This window comes from Carassius carassius, chromosome 31, assembly GCF_963082965.1.
Source record: "Carassius carassius chromosome 31, fCarCar2.1, whole genome shotgun sequence".
NCBI classification, from domain to species: domain Eukaryota; kingdom Metazoa; phylum Chordata; class Actinopteri; order Cypriniformes; family Cyprinidae; genus Carassius; species Carassius carassius.
In genome coordinates, this window is record NC_081785.1 from 3,635,142 (window position 1) to 3,655,180 (window position 20,039).

Sequence of the window (20,039 nt, forward strand, 5' to 3'; positions counted from 1 at the left end):
GCTCCAGCACACATATCATGTAGTTTTCAAATAAACCTAAATGATTAGATTAGCTGGATCAGGTGTGTTTAATTAGGGTTAAATCTAAACTGTGCAGGACTGTGGCCCTCCAGGAACTGAGTTTGACACTCTTGGCCTGTCCCATTTTGACTCCCTCCCACTGTTAAAATGTAACTAAGTAATTTTTACTCTGAGTAAAGTTTAAATGAGCTACTTTTTACTTTTACTTGAGTAGAGTAAAAGTACAAGTAAAAGTTTTTAGACTGGTACTTTTACTTGTAATTAAGTAAAATTTCATTAATGTAATGGTACTTTTACTTGAGTAGAATATTTTTGTACTCTTTCCACCTCTGCGGCTATCTCTCTCTATCTCCCCCTGTAATGGGAGAAACAGCAGTCTGAGACTAATGATGTGAAAACCCTCTCTTCATGAAGTAATGCACTGCGCTGCCATTACCATGACAGAGAACAGCCCCGTTTGGACAGAAAGAACTTGACAAATGACAACTGATGAAAAATTCTATTAAAAAGTTTTAAATTATGGGAAAGTGCAAAAACAAAGAAAGATACAGATTTATTTGTATAAAAATGTACCGTTAGAGTCGCACAGCATACAACAGCACATGTGGATTTAATTAACAGCAATGCAAGAGACATTAGAGATAGTTCATTATATCTTTTACACTGACTGTCATCCAAAAATGTAGTTTCTGTGATGTGAATAATTTAAGGCTAATTTAAGGAAACAATAAGCTTATAACAATGCAAAAACATCATATGAACAAGATATCAATTATATAACCTATTTGGGGTCACTAAGTTTAGGGGCTTTTTAAATGAAATGAATATTTTATATATATATGTATGTATATATATATATATATATATATATGTGTGTGTGTGTGTGTGTGTGTGTGTGTGTGTGTGTGTGTGTGTGTCATATGTATGAATATATGTCAGATGCATACAGTATATATATTGTGTACATATAAATTAATTTATACATTTTATATATCGATTAAAAAATTATACTTGCATCTTAGGTTCTTTGGTAAGTATGAGTCATATTTTGGACAGAACACATAATTTTTAATTTCAATGCAATTGAGTCCTTTCAAGCCCAAATAATGAAGGCTTTGAATTGGACCGTGAACTCGTCATCAGAACACACTGACATCAGCTGCTTATTAGGAGGTCTTTTATAATGGTCACACTGGCCTGGCGGTGACACACTTACACACACACAAACAAACATTCATCAGTCATTTCCTCTGCGGACAGAATGCAAAGGCTGGGTGGGCATTTACCCAGATCAATGGGGCGTGTAGGGGAGGAAGTGTGAGTGAACAGAGACCCTCGCGGGACCACCAGGCACACACTGATGGAGATCAGTAGGGAGCTGCGATTCAGACTCACACACACATACAAAAGAGGAAGATGCTCTTTCCAGTGTGTTTTCTCAAGCTGGTCGACAATTGTCACTGGGGAGGAAAATCAAGCATGGCATAAGGGGATATGTTCTACACAACAGAGTTTCTTACTTTGTTAGTCAAGCTTTCTTGCACTGCTGTACCTTTAAAACAAATGTCTAAATGTGTAAATATATTGTATATATTGTATATGGACTATATTGCTATGTTTGTAATTATATTGCTATTTTTGTAATTATTTAAAATTAAGTTTCCTAATACTACTTTCACATACTCTTGTTTCACATTTAATAAATCATTGCATTTTAATTGTAATTTTAATTTATCTACATACCGAAAATATTTTTTAAGCCTTTTGCGTACTTTTGGCTACAGACAAGAGGCTGAAATAAAAAAAGATTTTAAAATATATTTTAAATTTCTAATACATTTTTATGACACAAAAAAAATTGGAATGTGAATTGTCTTTTGTTTATTGCTAGGAATGGCAAAATAACCTGAACAAGACAATAAAAAGTCAACAAGCATCAGCGTGTATCATCTGATCATTCAATTATTCCATTCAATCTGGCAATCAAAAAACTGGTAAAAACGGTCAATATTTAGTTTTTACATTTTTCTGTATGAACCAAAAATTGAATGGAGGAATACACTTATTCAATTATCAGATGATACATGTACCCAGTATCCTCATTAAAGGGTTTGTTCACCCAAAAATGAATACCGTGTCCTTGTTTACTCACCCTCATGTTGTTCCAAACCTGAATGAGTTTTTTTTTTTAATATATATATATATATATATATATATATATATATATATATATATATATATATATATATATATATATATATATATATATATATATATATATATATAAAACACAAAATAAGACTTTTTAAAGAATGTTCATCATATTTCAATTCTTTTGAAGCCATACAACAACTTTGTGCAAGGAAAAAACATAAATTTTATTTGTTATTTACAGATAACCTTGCTTAACAAACATGGCCAGCATTCACTTTCACTGCGCAGCAAAAAGCAGCTTGGACATCTTGATATGAACATCTACTTTTGTGTTTAGAAATTTAGAAAAACATGAGTAAATGATGACAGTTTTCATTTTTGGATGAACTGTCCCTTTAAGATGTTGAGAAGTCACTGAATCTCATTCACATTTGATGTGATGACCTTCATCTTGTACTGTATCGAGAAATAGGACTGAATAAGTAATGTTATTTCAAACAAATATTCTAAGGTTTGCATGCTGTAGTGTGTCTTTATGGCCGTCTGAAGTGAACACAGCCTCTGTGGAGCAGATGGGCCAGGTTTGGCACAGATTCTTGTTGGAAAACCCTGTGGCCTACAAACACTACAGACTGATTACAACACCTCAGGGTGGAGGAAAAGAGCAAATGAAGGCAGTGAAAGGGAAAGAATGAAAACAGAAGAATAGATAGATGAAAAGAGAGTGGGAGTTTGTCCGCCAACATAAACAAAAACTAAGTACATGTAAGCCACCCAGAGCTATTCAGACCCAAGTGAGCGCGATAGTGGATGTCATGAATCAGTAAACAGTATTCAATGAACACCTACTCAAAGAAAATCTAAAAGACTACGGAGACATCAGCGTATTGGGAAAGTCTCGGATTGGTACAATGTTGTTAAAAAGATATCAGCACAAATCTTCACAAACAACTATTTTCTTTAAACACAAAACCTCAAGAAGATAAAAATGTCTTCTAGCGTAAAATGGATGACATTTGCATAATTGTACTCTGCGGCTGGGAGTTTAAAATGGTTTGAAACCAAGCAAATCAAATAATACATTTGCCTAAAATGTTTGCATATCCTTTGAGAATTTAGGATTGGAACAAAAATCAAACCATCACAACAATCGGATAATTGTCTTACTTCAACGCTGACTTTCTGAACAGTGCTGTTGGTCAGTGGGATGTCTTTTTGAAATATTTCTAAGAGCTGGGTGTTCCAAGGGTCATATGGGGACATGATTAAAAAAAGACAGAAAGCCAAATCCTTCAAGCAGAGATCCAGAGAAGAACAAAACAGACAGATAGAGGTGATAAAAGGGGCAAAATATGAAGCAGTCATTCTGCAGGAATGGAGTATTGGGAAAAAATGACTCATAAGTGTACAGTATGTTCAATGTCTGAATGTATTAAAGTTTCAAAACCTCCTCTTAGAAGACACCTGCAAACACTTAACAGCATTCTCACCCCCATTTGAAGCTCTCGGGATGGACAGATAAGTCAAACTCCTCCCTCTCCCGACCTCTTACATCTACTCTACTTTACTCTGTCTTTTCACTGCTCTCCTCTGACTGCTCAGAGGTTTGGGAGTGTCAAGAATGAAGCTGTCTGGCAGTGTTTTACAAAGCCTCTGGAAAGGTTTCTGTGCTTTACTGTGTGAATAACTCAACAATAACAACAAGAAAATAATTTAAACACAAGGCAATGTGATAAAATGAAGCAAATTACAATAATACATATGAAAGCAGTCAAGACATACCAAACTATTTACACTACCTTTCTTGTTGTCCTCAAAAAATGTGTCACATGAAAGTATCCTCAGCTGCAGTAACTCAGGGGAAATAAATGAAATCGCAAGGCTGGCACAAAAGCTGCAGTTTTCTCTGGCAAAGCTCTTGTATGGTTTTAGATAAATACATTCTGAATATTATAATGAATAGTCATTTGTATTATTATTATGTTATAATAGAATTTCTTACATTTGAATGAAAGATTATGAAAAGTATTTTAAGAAATACATATATACAGATAACTGTAGTTAGAAAGTAAACGGCCAATTTTGATTGCAATAGCTGCACAAAAGAGGGGCTCCTCAGCAAAAGTCTTCATTTGCATAAAAAAATCTAATGTGTTCCCCTAAAAGCATAACAAGATGTTAAAGAGAGGCATTCACCTTTCCCTGCTGCAAGTTAATGCTAGACATGTTTTAAAACCCAAACTTACAGGACTGCACTGGAAAGCATAAAACAAGAGGACAGTGCATGGGGATATTTTAGGAAAATGCTGTGTGAAATGTTTTTTATCCTCAAGCAAGGAACACAATGATCTTGTGAATTAAAATCACAACCTTGTTCATCCGTGAAAATGGCAGAACAGCATAACACAAACAAATAACTTCTAAACGGTTTCCGTTTTTAATTAAAACAGAGCAGAAATAGCATTAAAAGAGGTACAGTAAAAACAAATTACTATTTTAAACCAGCTCTTTTTGGAAAGCAAAAAGATACCGCAAAACCAAATGAGTCATATTTATGGATTCAAGAATAAATGACTCTTTTGAGCTTGTAATTTATTATTTGAATCAGTCTGATGGGTCCTTCACAAAATTATATATATATATGAATTAGAATAGTATATATATTAGAACAGTTTCTGAAAGATCATGTGTTAAGTCCAAATAAATTGTCTTTTTTAATTCATATATTTCCAACTGAATTGAAGTCTAACTGAACTGGAACTTAATCTGGAAATCCAAGATTAATGACGGGACACGACAAAGAATAAATACAAAGATGAGGCTGTTCATGACCTGACTGGGGTTGAACCAAATGAGACAGATGATGTTCTTTAATGTAAAGGAAGTGCTGACTACAGTGCTACAGTGTTAACAGCACTTAGCATTCCTTTAGCTTTATGCATTTTCTTAGAGTGACATCACAGTATCGTTCCCATGCTTTAAGATCAATCATTTTAGGGTATGCAGGTTTAAAACAAGATAAATATCATACAAGGCTAAGAAACAGGGTGCGTGTTTAAAGAGTCGGCTATGTGTTCTTTCATCAAACGCACACACATGAATCACTGTGTCAGACCCAGACGAATGGTCCATAAATTAATTATACTTAATCTTCCCTGCCTCATTTCTGTGGAATATAGCCAAAGGGTTGATCCTTGGGATAAATGTCAGGTTGGATTTGATTTATAGGGATATTTTCCACAGGTGGAGACCTCCTGACATATCCCCACTGAGCTGCAAGCCTCCGTTCATGAGGCCAGGTGGAGCTGGGGTCATCCTCAGAGCATTTAAAATCCCATCAAGCTTCCTATCCCCTAAAGACAGATTAAGTCAATCAAAGCCTTCAATGGCTCTTAACTAATCCTTTTCTTTGAGCTTGTTTACAGCACCGCTCAGGAAAGCCTCATGGGCCACCGATTGAAGCATTGTGTTGCAAAGTGCCGCCCACCACCCATCTCCACTTTTCCATCAGTCCCGACCTCAGAAACAAGAGCAGCGTTGAACACAGAGAGTGCTAATTGAGAGTCAAGAGGTTATGACCTTTGAATAGGTGTCCACGTGACCCCAACCCACACCCCAGAGAGGGAACTATGGCCTGGATTGGGATGGGCTTTGGGTACAGTTGGAAACTGGGGTCCTCTTGGCAGATCTCTTGATAAAGAGTTCTAGCAGCAGGGTGGAGTTTGGGGGGAATTTGCATTCGGCCAGAGGAACTTTCATCCCCCTCAATTGGTTCATCCTTTGAGGGGGGCTTGGGGTGACGGGAGGGCCACTCAATGCTCCTTTCTTCTGGATCTGCTGGAGAGGTTGGAGCACAGAGCTGGGCTTAGGCAGCAGGCAGGACTCTCATGTGGAGAAGCCTGGCCGTAACCCCACACACAGGGGTCAAGGAGCCGAGAGGAGATAGGGTCAGCGAGGCCACTGCTCAGAGTCGAAGATAGAGAGAGAGAGTGAAAGAGAACAGAGAAAGATCTTATCCATCTTCATTCTGAGAAACCTCCCCCGTTTTCCCTCCCAGGCTTCTTTAAAAGCATTGGACACTGTATCAGAGCATCACAAAGACAAGGCCAGTGTTTAAGACAACTGTAGATAATTGTCAACTGACAACTGACAATTGTTAAGACAACTGTCAATGACTACCGTCCTGTTGCACTTACCCCCATCCTCATGAAGTGCTTTGAATGGCTAGTCATGCACCACATCAAGTCTGTCCTCCCCCGTCCCTGGACCCCTTCCAGTTTGCATATCGGTCCAACCGGTCGACCGATGATGCCATCGCCACTGCCCTCCACGCAGCACTCACACATCTGGACAAAAAGGACTCATATGTAAGAATGCTGTTCATAGACTTCAGTTTAGCATTCAACACAATCATCCCTCAACTGCTTATTTACAAACTGACTCAGCTGGGGCTCAACACTGCGCTGTGCAACTGGCTGTTGGACTTTCTGACTGGAAGACCTCAGGCAGTACAGGTCAGCAGTAACACATCCAGCACCATCACACTGAACACTGGGGCCCCCAAGGATGTGTGCTGAGCCCCCTCCTCTTCACTCTACTGACCCATGACTGCACACCGTCACACAACTCCAACCTCTTTATTAAGTTTGCAGATGACACGACTGTGGTGGGTCTCATTAGCAACAAAGATGAGACACACTACAGTAGTGAGGTGAGCCGCCTGGCCAAGTGGTGCAGTGACAACAATCTCTCTCTGAACGTGGAGAAGATGAAGGAGATTGTTGTAGACTTCAGGAGAGCACACACTCAGCACGTTCCTCTGACCATCAACGGTGCGACTGTGGAGAGAGTGAACAGCACCAAGTTCTTGGGTGTGCACATTGCAGAGGACCTCTCCTGGAATGAAAACTCTGCAGCACTGGCCAATAAATCACAACAGCGTCTCTACTTCCTCCGCAAACTGAGGAGAGCCAGAGCCTCATCCCCCATCATGTATACCTTCTACAGAGGCACCATCGAGAGCATCCTGACGAGCTGCATCACTGTGTGGTATGGCGCCTGCAACGCGTCCTGCCGAAAGACTCTGCAATGCATAGTGAGAGCAGCTGAGAAGATCATAGGTGTCTCTCTCCCCTCACTCCAGGACATTTATGGAACACGTCTCACCCGCAAAGCCCTCTGCATCACAGGTGATCCCACACACCCATCACACAGCTTCTTCAGCCTGCTACCATCAGGGAGGAGACTGCGGAGTCTCCAGGCCAGGACCACCAGACTGAAGGACAGCTTCATCCACCAGGCTGTCAGGAAGCTGAACTCACTCCCGAACTTGCCCCCCCTCCCCTCTTCTGCCCCAGGCACCTCTGAACTATGAACCCCCCCCCCCCCCCCCCCCCCCCACACACACACTAATTATATGATGGCATGCACTAGTCACTTTGTGCAGTATTGGTCTGCTCACTACCTCATTCAGCATGGAACTGACGTCATTCCACTACCTCATCAGTCAGTTAAATAAAATAACTGCTCTTGAGCCCTTTGTCACTTGTCACTTTAATCAGACTTGACTTGATAATCAGACTTTTTTTTTTTGCACTAAAAATCTTTTATCTGCACTGTTGTTCACTTCATTGATTTGCACTCTACCTGTCATTTGCCTTGCGCTGCTTTATTTAACTTTATTTTTAATTTTATTATATGCCTTTTTTTTACATTCCCTTATTGTATAGTTGTATCTACATTTTATATTTGATATAGATTTTTTAGGCTTTAATGTTAATGTTATCTGTATGCACCGGGGTCTGAGAGTAATGCAATTTCGATTCTCTGTATGTATGTACTGTACATGTGGAAATTGACAATAAAGCAGACTTGACTTGACTTGTAGGTCATCAAAATCCTTTAAATGTCACGTTGGCCTAGGGGTGAATTTCATGAAACCTTGTCAGTAGCATAACTGGGTCGTATTTCTCCCCAAAACAATCAAAATCCTAAAAATACAATGAAGATTGCAGAAAATGTGTCAGGTGATCATAGAAGTTTCTAATGGGTGCAATGGCAAAAATAGATTATTTTGTGTTGTGAAATTATTTTCATGACGATTAAAATCGTTTCCTCTTAAGATCTCATTACCATCCTGTAAAAAAAACCCATTTGCATTACTGTGATAAAGAAAAAATAAAAACATGAAATATAAATAAGAGAAAATAAATTCACAGTAATCACAGTAATGAGAATCACTAAAAGTAACAGAAATAAAACTAAAATAAATAAATAAAATAAAAACGGCAAACGGCATTTACCCGAACTTGTAATCTGACTGTATTACATTCTGCTTAATGATCTTTAGAAGATTTAATATAATATTTGCCACCATCTGCTGGATCGATTATATTAGCCCAGCGTAACTGTAGGGGATAAAGAACTGTAACATAAATCTTCTCAAATACTCTCTCACCACAGAAGGACAACTAAACTTGGCTAGATAGAGATTTGAGTCAGCTTTTTGGCAACACTGCATTATAATATATTAACACAACTTTTCCTACCAGCAATTAAGCATTTCACAATCTTTCAAAAGCATGCCTGAGACAGTGAACTGATGTGGACATTCCTTTGGACTGATGGTTATTTTTATACAAGTAGGTTATTTGTCCCAAGAGAATACCGGGGACCTTCAGAGACCAAGCCTTAAAACATGGCTGAGAATAAAACAAGAGCTCAAATGGACCAGTTTCAAAGCAGGTCAAACAGCAAGGTAAAATAACTGAGAAATAGTCTCTGCTCCCGAAAGAGCTCGGCCAGGTTGGCCTTTCTCTCGCCAAACTCTGATTTAATGAGATTTCCTTTAACACAAAAGAAAACAACAGATGTTTTTTTTTCACTCAGTCCATCAATGGTTCCGTCTAGAATACTAAATTAAGCCCTATTTTTAAACAACTCTGACAATACTACAATTGGCTAAAGAAAATATGCAACAAACAAGCCTTTATATATTGAACTAAAAATTATTTCACAATTTAGCAAAGTGGCTGTAATGGTATAATAGCATGTTTAAATAGTATAATGATAGTAATTTGAATGAATAATGACAAATTAAGTTTGGTGGTAAGCTTTATTTCTCATCATGAGCTATTCTTAAAATGTTCCTAACTACAGTCCTATTTCCACAAACACACATGCGATATAACTCAGCACTCAGGTTAGTCCATGTGTGCTATTCAAATTCTTTTCTCTTTTTCTGCACCAAAAACGGTCATAATTCATTTTTACGTTTTCATACATTTCATGGTGGTATGTGCTATATTGCCGTTATTAAAAACAATCATTATATTGTTATTTAAACCATTATATTCTTAAAGTCCCCATGAAATCAAGATGAAAGTTTTTTTGGGTGTTAGTATCAGTATGTTGATCTTAAGGTTATCTATACGCCAGTGAGCTTCAAAACAGTGACAAAATTTGGAATTAGAAGATATATTCATTCAAAGCTTGCAGTTCGTCACTTCCACCAAAACTGATCAATGATGCACCAATAAATTTGATGCACCAATGAAAACAAAGTTACTTTTTTGAATAAAGAAAATGTAAAATTTAAACCAAGGAGCAATAATTGTCCATTTGAAAATTACACTGAATGGTGTAGGATTTATTGGAAGAAATCACTCAGATTGTTTAATTAATTTTCTACAGTTAAATAAAATTTTTCGTGACCATATTCCCAGCTCTTCCTAAACCAAATTGAGCAGGCATTTTTGCTTCTGTGCCTTTAAGTCAAAGTGAATGTATGAAATTAGTTTTCTGTATGCAAATAGCTGCATTACATTGACTTTTTCTGAGTGATATTTTTTTCAGGACATCCTACATCATTTTGTGTGTGTGTGTGTTATTTTCAAATGGGATTTTTTTTTTTGCATTCTTTTTTTCTAAATTTTGTTTTTAGCCACTTTGTTTTCATGGTGCATCAAACTCACACTTTTTCATAAGATCACGTAAAATTAAACCTTTCATTATATGATCTCTTTAAATATCCCAAAGGAGCATTTAGAAACTCTCTCATGGCTTGCACTGAGTCAGATAAACATAATTTAGAGCAAAAATATAAGAAATCCCATAAAGCTTCTTTTAAATGATTTTTGATCATCCACACACTCTCTTGATGTGTCTGCCAGCTGTTCGTTAGATCTGTGTTCTCATACAGTGCATTTCCACAGACACAGTTTCAACTCAGTAATGCGGCCTGAAATCAAGCAGACTTCACGAGATCACATGACCTTTTACCTGAAAACTATTTACCATCTGTCCAACCAGCAAAGCATTATATTGGTTTTGCACACCTTCAGATCTGGTCATTAACAGGCATGCCTTTGAAAAGTAAGCTGTCATCTCCAATCAAGCCGTTTCAGTCTGGAACGCTTCTCTGTTGAAGGCCTGCCGAGCATATCGCAGGTATATGAGGTCCTCAGCAGTCTCTGAGGGGTGTCGGGTGCGCCTGTGGGCGAGCAGCCTGGACTCTCAGCCATCTGTGAACAGGACAGCATCTCTCTATAGAGCCAAAATTATCTGCAATGAGGAGGAGTGACTGAAAGTCATCTATGTGTGATAGAAACGTACTGTATTGCTGGCAAACGCTCACACGGTTCTGTTGCAATGCATGATGGGACATCTTTTAAGGAGAGAAACCTTATGGCTGGTAAAGGTTAAGAATGAGCAGATATATTGTTTGCTGGCAGCACTTGGATGCGATCCTGAGATCTGTGTTGAAGCAGCATGCTCATGTGACAGCACTGATAGATTCAAGATGCTGGGCTGGTCGTAGGGAATCAAGTGTGAGCCAGGTTTTTCATAGTACACTGGGGTCCATTCCAGTACACCCGCAGGGAGGAGAGGAGAGATGGAAGAAGGAGAAGAAGAGAGAGGTTGACAGGTTGACAGTGAGAGCAGGTCTGACAGGAAACAGATGACTGGGAGAGAGCCTCATGACTGTCTGGCTCTAGCCACAAAAACTCACCTATGAAAGCCTTGTCAAAGTGGTGAAACAAATGATTAAACCAGCATAAGATAAAAGTAATAAGCAAACAATTCATGAATTACAGCATGAAGCAGAAAGCAGTGTGAAGAAAAATGCCTTATTGCTTATATATATATTCAACTCTACAATGACTGTTTTCTTTTCAAATACTAACTAAAATCGAATATAAATACAAAAATTATAAACAAATCAAACATTAGCATAGATATATACATATAAATACATTATATATTACACGAGCTATAATGTACAATAACACTTTTACATATATGTAAAAAAATTAATATACTGTAGTGTATACCATGACAATGTGATCATATCTAGAAAAATACACTTTTATCAATAATTGTTGAACTATTTCTAAAATCCAAATTGTGGCAAGTGGGGCGGGGCCGAGGGACGTGGGAACAAGGAGGGAGGCCGGCAATGATTGGGCAAATCAGTGGCACCTGCGGCCCACCGCCGGTCTCGAGTCCCACGTAGGAGATGGAAGGATATAAAACTGGAGCGACGACAGTGAAGGACGAGAGAGGACCAGGCCTGGGCTTTTAGTTGGGTTTTGGTTTTATTTTATGCGCACCAGTCGTCCGTGAGGGGCTGGTGCGCTGTTTTGTTTTATTTTGTGATTATTAAAGTGTTATTTGATTGTCCGCCGGTTCCCGTCTCCTTCTTGCCGATGACTAGTAAGGTTAATTCGTTACAGTGGTGCCGAAGCCTGGGAGAAGGAGGGACGCGCTGCTGAAGATCCCTCGCCGCTGTGGTGAATCCGCGGTGCCACAGAGCAGGCGAGGAGGATGCCGCCATGGACGCTCGAGGCGGTGGACTGGAGCGAGTTGCCGGGGACGGCCGAGCTCACTGCCGACCGCCCACGATATGGAGGGGTGGCTGCCGTCCGTGAGGGAGCGGAGGAGTCGGCGCCGTTCGCCAGGGGAACCAAATTTTTTATTTTTTTTTCTCCCCTCTCTCGTCTCTGTCGCTCCTCCTTCCATCTCCTTTTCTCTCACCTCGTCTGTCCTACCCCCAGGTTCCCGCAGGTCCCCGTGAGCGGTCCCCCCCGGAGGGAGGGGGGGGAGTAGAGCGCAGTCTCGTGGGTACCCCCCGGCCTGCGAGGGGCAATGGGGGTATGTGGCGAGTGGGGCGGGGCCGAGGGACGTGGGAACAAGGAGTGAAGGACAGTGAAGGACGAGAGAGGACCAGGCCTGGGCTTTTAGTTGGGTTTTGGTTTTTATTTGAGCGCACCAGTCGTCCGTGAGGGGCTGGTGCGCTGTTTTGTGTTTGTTTTGTAATTAAAGTCTTTGTTTGATTGTCCGCCGGTTCCCGCCTCCTTTTTCCGGATGAATATGAAGGTTTAATTCATTACACAAATTTACTTCATTATTTGAATATTCATTATTAACTCTTTTTTTATTTACTTACTATACAATTACATTTTATTTATAATGTTTTTTTAAATAGTTTCCAAAGTTTGAGTTGGTAATTTATTTAATTATTTTTAAAAGAAGTCTCTTATGCTCACCAGGGGTGCATTTAATTTATTAAACATACAGTAAGTTTTACAAATTAAAATAACTGCTTTCTATTTGAATATATTTTAAAGTGTAACTTATTCCTGTGATGACAAGTCTGAATTTTCACATGACCCTTCAGAAATCATTTTAATATGGCGATTTAGTGTTCAAGAAACATTTCTTACTATTATCAATACTGAAAACATTTGTGCAGCTTAATGTATTTATAGAAACAATGATACATTTCCTTTGCATTTTTTGATGAATAAAAAGTTATTCACATCTTCACTGTCACTTTTAAATAAAAGTATTAATTTCTTTAAAAAAAAGGAAAGAAAATAAATTACAATAGACTAGTTGTAAACTGAGCATTAAACAGAATGCAGATGATGTCACAGGTTTGTGCACATCATATATTTTTCAGAGCAAACTCCAATTAGACTTCAGAGCCAGAATTGTCCACCACAAACAGTTTTTCTCCAACAAAATCTCCTCCAAAATACTATTCATCTTTGCATCCTCCAATAGCAGGATTACTTATAAGCCTGTAGTTTCCTGTAAAGTGGCGTGCCTCATACAGGAGGACACACATTTGTCCATCTGCTTAGACAGGACGACTGTAGCTTCCACTCAGCCCAACATCAAACACAATCCCAGGCTGTAACCCCACAAAACCTCAGCGCACTGTAACGAGAGCGCTCCCATGAAAGCCTGCTCTTCCACCTGTGAAAGCAGAGACAGGGCCTTCTGCTGTGTGGCTTAGCGCCTCTGCCTGGCTCGGCTGATCAAAGCGGCCCTGCTCCAGGGATGAGCCCCCCTCTTCACTCCGTCTGGCAGATGAGGAGTCAGGGGTGAAGAGGTGATGACTATTGGAGCGCACAGCCGCACTCAAACCCGGTTCATTTTCAAAAGTCTATCCCTCTCATCTCAACTCATCCATCTGTGAGGGGAACCTTATCTCTAGACCAGATCCCACACTTGACAGGATGAGACGGGCTGCACGATACGCCTGCTGCAACATCACCCAAACCAAAGAAAGAGTGAGAGTTTTTAGCCTGTCAAGGAAAATTTTAGTGTTTTTATTTTGTTAATTAATTATTTTTGTTAAATTAAATGCAACCTTGCTACAAATAAGATACAGTAGTACTGAACAGTAGTGTATAATACTCAAAAACATTTTATATATATAAAAAAAATAATATAGCAAATAATAATAATAATAATAACAATAATTCATATTCAATTAAATAATATCAATAAATCAGGATTTCAGATGTGGTACAACAATAAAATATGAAACTACTGTATTTTGCCAGAAACTATTGTTCTAGAAAGCATAAGAGTCTGTAATATGACACATTTATAGCTAGTGATAAACACCATTTACTAGAACTGTTCAGGCATTTCTGGGCTGCACTTGGCCAGTTGGGATCAGTGGAAGAGGACTGTTGTAACTGGGGCATGACAAGGAACTTCTAATATGCACGGTCCTGTACAGACACAATAAAATCATATGCGTGGCCTGAGTGAGCGGTGTGGAATGTCTGCTGGTGCAGAGTCCTTCTGCAGCTGTTCAGAGACACAGACATGTCAGTACAGCTGGACAGACTGACATCAGATTCCCAAGCCTTCCTCAGATTACACTGAACAACTGGACCAGGGTTTTATTCTTAACTAGACACAAACTATTTCCCTGACAGGCATTTTGAACACTGATAAACATACCACAGAAGAAGAAACTCTTAGCGTGCAATGAAATAAAGACAAATCTTGATTAATTTTCCACATCTTGAAATCTTGAAGTTCTGAAGCTTTTTTTCCAAGAGTTATTCAGTTGTGTGGCTGAAAGATATTGCCATATGAGTCACTGATTTGTCCGGAACTCATTCTGTCCAATTTGGCAACACTGCTACAGAAAATACAGTCTGCTCTTTTCTCTGAAGTTCAGACTCAAGCATCCATCTATCCATCCGTCCATCCAGGTTAAGATTTGTAAACCACTTTTTGAAACTTTCAAACAAGACTTTGTCAAGTCAAAATTCAAAGTTTGTTTTGACAATACTTGCTTTCAAACAAAATAAAACAAAACAATTCACACACAAATTCAATGTTTGTTTTGACTAAAGTTGCTTTTTTCACTTAGAAATAAGTCTGTTATATAAATGCATTTGAGTTAAAAAATTAATACTTCCATTGATGATTCATTTTAAAACTTTCAAAAAAGACTTTGTCAAGCCAAAAATAAAAGTGTTTTTTGATAAAACCTGCTTTTATTAGATGGAAAAGATACAGCTATTAATATATATATATATATATATATATATATATATATATATATATATATATATATATATATATATATATATATATATATATATATAAAATCTCAGTTTTATTTATAAATGTTTATTAATTATTATAGTATTTATTAATTTATTCATATATATTTTTATTAACGTGTAGAGCTAGCCTAAATCATCGAGAAGGGTCTGGCTGCAGACTTGCACTTGCACTCTGAGACTTGCATTCTCAGACTTGCACTCTCAGACACTTGTGCTTCCGCTAGCGACGTCATTTGCAGAATTTATTAATTTTTTAAATTTTTTCTTGTCTTCGCCACCTGGCTACTGTTATAAAATGTTGGGAAATTCAAACAAAAAGTAAAAAAAAAATCAATAAAATAAAAAATAAAGACTGCAAGTGATGTCACTAGCGGAAGTGCAAGTGTCTGAGAGTGCAAGTCTGAGAGTGCAAGTGCAAGTCTGAAGCCAGGCCTTGAAATTATCTGCAGGTTGATTTTCATAAGTATGTAAACACTGTAGATATGTTATGCTTTCAGTGCATTGTAAATATGTTTAAAATGCATTATGAATTCAAACTTAGTGTTATTATACTCCCTCTTTGCAAACCTATGGATGCTCTGTGACTAATGTAATTTTACTGTGAACCATTTCAACATCTAATACACCATTGCAAAATCCCTGTAACTGAGCAGTAATGATGAAGCCATAAAAGTGCTCAGCTTTGTCCGCTGAACCCTGAGACGGTTCTGTTACGGCCGCTGTGACTCTGCAGGGTGGCGAGCCATAACTGTGGCGTGAAATGGCTCTGCAGCATCTGCAGGTCAGGGGATGGGAAACTTGATGAAGCATGGCATTAAACATGAACTTGGCTAGGCGAGTCACTGTCAATTAACTGCAGATAAGTTAGTGTCATGATGCACAGGTTTTGTGTGGGGAAACAATAATATTTTAAGAGAAAAAATTATGTAAAAAGAATTTAGCTAATTGAAAGTAACCATACATTTTATTTAACAGGACAAAAGTTAAACTGTAAAAGTTATGGATTTTGGAAGAATGAATTACAATATAATTTATCTACAATATTTAAAAATGTATATTTAGTTCTCTTTTAAACTACAAAGTTTACAAAAATACAGTGTTTGGCTGGGTTGAACAATGCCTCCTAAAGTACAGCTGCTCTTAAATGACAGCATCTTTTTATTCTTAAACAGAGGAGTTGACTTTCAGTGTTCAGGTCAAATTTGTCACATAAAACTGTGTGGGAAAGAGCATATCAAAAACCAGTAAACATCACTCTGAGATGCTGTTCTTTTTGTCAGTATTTTTGTGGGAAATGTGAAGTCGACTAGTCACATGACTACAAATACAGAGCAAATATAACACAGAGTAAATCCAGATAAGCCTGCAGCCCTCTATTGTTTTGTTTAGAGCAATATGTTTTCTCCTGCCATTTCAGTGTTGTTGTAAGTAAAAGGCCAGTGGTCAACTCTTCTCACAGTCATAGAGATCAACACGCAAGCGTTAAAGGTTCCAAGAGATGACATTTCTGGACCAGACGGGTCTTATTTGCAGCAGAAGGCCGCGTTCAAAAGCTTTCCTGTCATTATGGTCTTGTTCTATTCATTCATCTCTGCATTGAGGGGTTCTGGGTGACTGCAAAACTGAGACTGGCTGTCTTCACCTCAGCTCTTCAGGCTTGTTTATGTAGCATGTTATTCCAGATCTCTTGGACCATGAGTTTATGCAAAGTACTGCAGGGGGATGGGTCGGTGCGTGTCTGAAAAAAAAAAGTGAAAGTGAAGTGACATTCAGCCAAGTATGGTGACCCATACTCAGAATTTGTGCTCTGCATTTAACCCATCCGAAATGCACACACACAGAGCAGTGAACACACACCCGGAGCAGTGGGCAGCCATTTATGCTGCGGCGCCCGGGGAGCAATTGGGGGTTCAATGCCTTGCTCAAGGGCACCTAAGTCGTGGTATTGAAGGTGGAGAGAGAACTGTACATGCACTCCCCCCCACCCACAATTCCTGCCGGCCCGGGACTCGAACCCACAACCTTTCGATTGGGAGTCCGACTCTCTAACCATTAGGCCACGACTTCCCCCTGCGTAAGGACAAAGAGAGAATCCAACTTTCGCGCTGGTTTGTTATTCTTTCACTGCGTTTGATTGTTATTCCTTAACTTCCTGCTTTAATAGAAAAACATTGCAAAGGCCTAGCATCAATTTCAGGCCTGTTTGTGGCTGGGGTTTTTAAAAGCTAATAAGCTGTCGACAGCACTTTACAGCTGCCACAGATGAACACACCTCATTTATGGCAAATGTTTATATATAATTTAAACTTTTCAGTCAATTAAGTTCTCATTTCGTGTGGCGCCTTTTTCTTTTCTATAGTTTCGAGGCCAAACAACACCACTTTTAATAGACCTATGATGACGCAAAACTGTACACACACATACAAATACGTTATAAATTATCGGCTATCAGCCAACGGGAGTGTTGTTTAAACAAACACACTCAAGTTGTCGTTCTTTCGCCACAAACCTGAGAGCAAACATCGGGTAAATGCTCTCCTCTCATCTCTGTTTAAAGCAGCCACCCCGTGAGGAGTCGTGCGATGAGAAGTGAAAAGCGGAGACAGCGTCTCAGTGTGTGTGCTGTTTGTGTTAGACTGCTGTATGAAGAGGAAACACGAGATCACGCCACACAGCAAGCTCAAACTGAAACAAAAATGATTTAATTCATCCTATATACAAACACTTATTACACAGTATTCTGTGATTGTTAATTTTGTTTTGGGGTCAAATATTTTCTGAAAATATCTTAGTCCTTGGCAACCCCTACTTTGTGCTTGTGAAATTTCAACTTCAAAGTAAAAACTAAGCATGCTTTAAGTGCAAAAGTGACTATATAAGTGCAGAAAATATCAACATTCTCACACCAAATCAGAATAAGCCCATTAAAATGAGAAAAGAACACTAGCCCATGGTGACTTCATCGAAGCGTGATTATTTCTGCATGCTTTGCATAACATCAAGCTCAAATCTGCATCAAAATTTTGCACTACATTCATGCAAGTCACATAGTAGTTAAAATACAGTACACTATTCTCATTTGGCGCATGTTTACTTTGTCTACCCACACGTAGCTGTATTTATGTTATCGTTATAGTGAAGAACTGGACATGATGGATGAAGAAAGAGAGCTCACACAGAGCTGGGGTTAACACAGCTCTCCTGGAAAGCACCGGCTTCTTGAATGATGTTTTGATCCCAGTAAAAACAGAACAGCCGAGCAGCTTGGAAACAGTTTATCTGCATAGCCCTCGAGATGCAGGCTGTGTTTGTGTGTGTGTGTGTGTGTGCCCTCACCCACTTCCTGTGCTCCATAGAGGGGCCAATATTTCACACACAAGAGCCTAGTGTTCAACGGATGTCCACTTTCACCTCAGGATAGAGATTCTTTTATGGGTTGTGCAACTTTCCATTTCTGTGCATCTCTTTGAAAACACACCACAAAAATTGACAAAAGCAATGTATTTTCACATTTGTTTTTGTTAAATAAAATGCAATACAAAAAATGTATATTTTAAAATGCTATAAGTGTACTTATACATTATAACTAAATATGATAGTCAAAGTATAAAATGATAAAAGATGGATTTTCATTTTAATATTTACTATACATACTAATTAGCAGTGTTTTTTTTAAGATGAACTTTAAGCGAGCATTAGATTTGCAAAGATTAGAATCTAAATCTAAGAATAGTGAAAAATAAAATATAATAAAAATAAACAACTATATGTAAAAATAATAAACAAAAAAGCAAACAAACATGTGAAAACCAGGGCAAATACATCATAAAGGAGGAACCTGAGCCTGATTTTTTGAAAAATCACAGAAACCTGAGGATGCTTTAACTAAGGAACCACAAGGCAACCACCAGAGCATCTTGGAAACCATGTGGCAACCACTCAAAACAACTTAGCAACTGTATACAGATGCCCATGCAACCGCCAAAAAACTTTTTGGATCATTTTAATGTATAATTAATGTATAAACTAATGTATAATCAATGGTTTATTAATTATTGAATGATTAAAGATAATATTTAAATGCAATAAGTGAACTTACACTTCACAACAAAGTATGAATCATGGATTTTCAATTTAAGACCGACTAATTACATTTATGAGTGTTAATTGTTTTGAAAGATTACCTTTAAGCGAGCCTTAAATGATGGCAAAAATCTAAATCTAAAAGCAAGGTAAAATAAGACAAGGGAAAACACGAACATTGTGACAGCCACTTTTCACTCTCGTTTTTTAGATAAAAAATATTAGCATAGAGTAAAATACACATGAAATGTGGCAAACAAATGAAATGGCAGCAGAGTCAAATTATATAAACACCAATTATGAAGACTCCATCTGCCATATCCTCAAGGAGTTTCACCAACCACCATTATATAAGCATCTTTAAATTTCTTTTCCCCATCAATGTCATGGGTACAAGCTGAACTGGGACACTTGAACAGAGCAGCCATTCTCTAATAGGCAAATAGAGAGATAGTCATCAAAAGAGAGCAGCTGTATAACCAGAGGATGCTACTCAGGTCATGTCTGAAGCAATCTGGCTGTAGAGTACCACACTATGCCTTTTTTAGACAACACAATTGGCCCATCTGTAGATCTTGGCTAAAGCTGTGACTAAAAGGCTTTAATGTCATGTACTTACAGTATAGAATTGCAGTATGAAGACTTTCATTGCGTTCACCTCCTTTATAAACTCACAAGCGGTTGCTTGTGTGAGCATGATGAGAATGTGATAGAAAAGATCTAACAGAGAGGCGTTTGTCAAGGTATAGGGGTTGTTTATTGTAATTAGCTTTATGACCAGAACAAAATATCAGTGTAATTGAGCAAAACAGCACCACCACGTCTGCTTTAAAGAAACCTATAATTGACTGTTGTTGCAAATCTGACGTTCTTTCATCTGTGGGACACAAAATAACATAT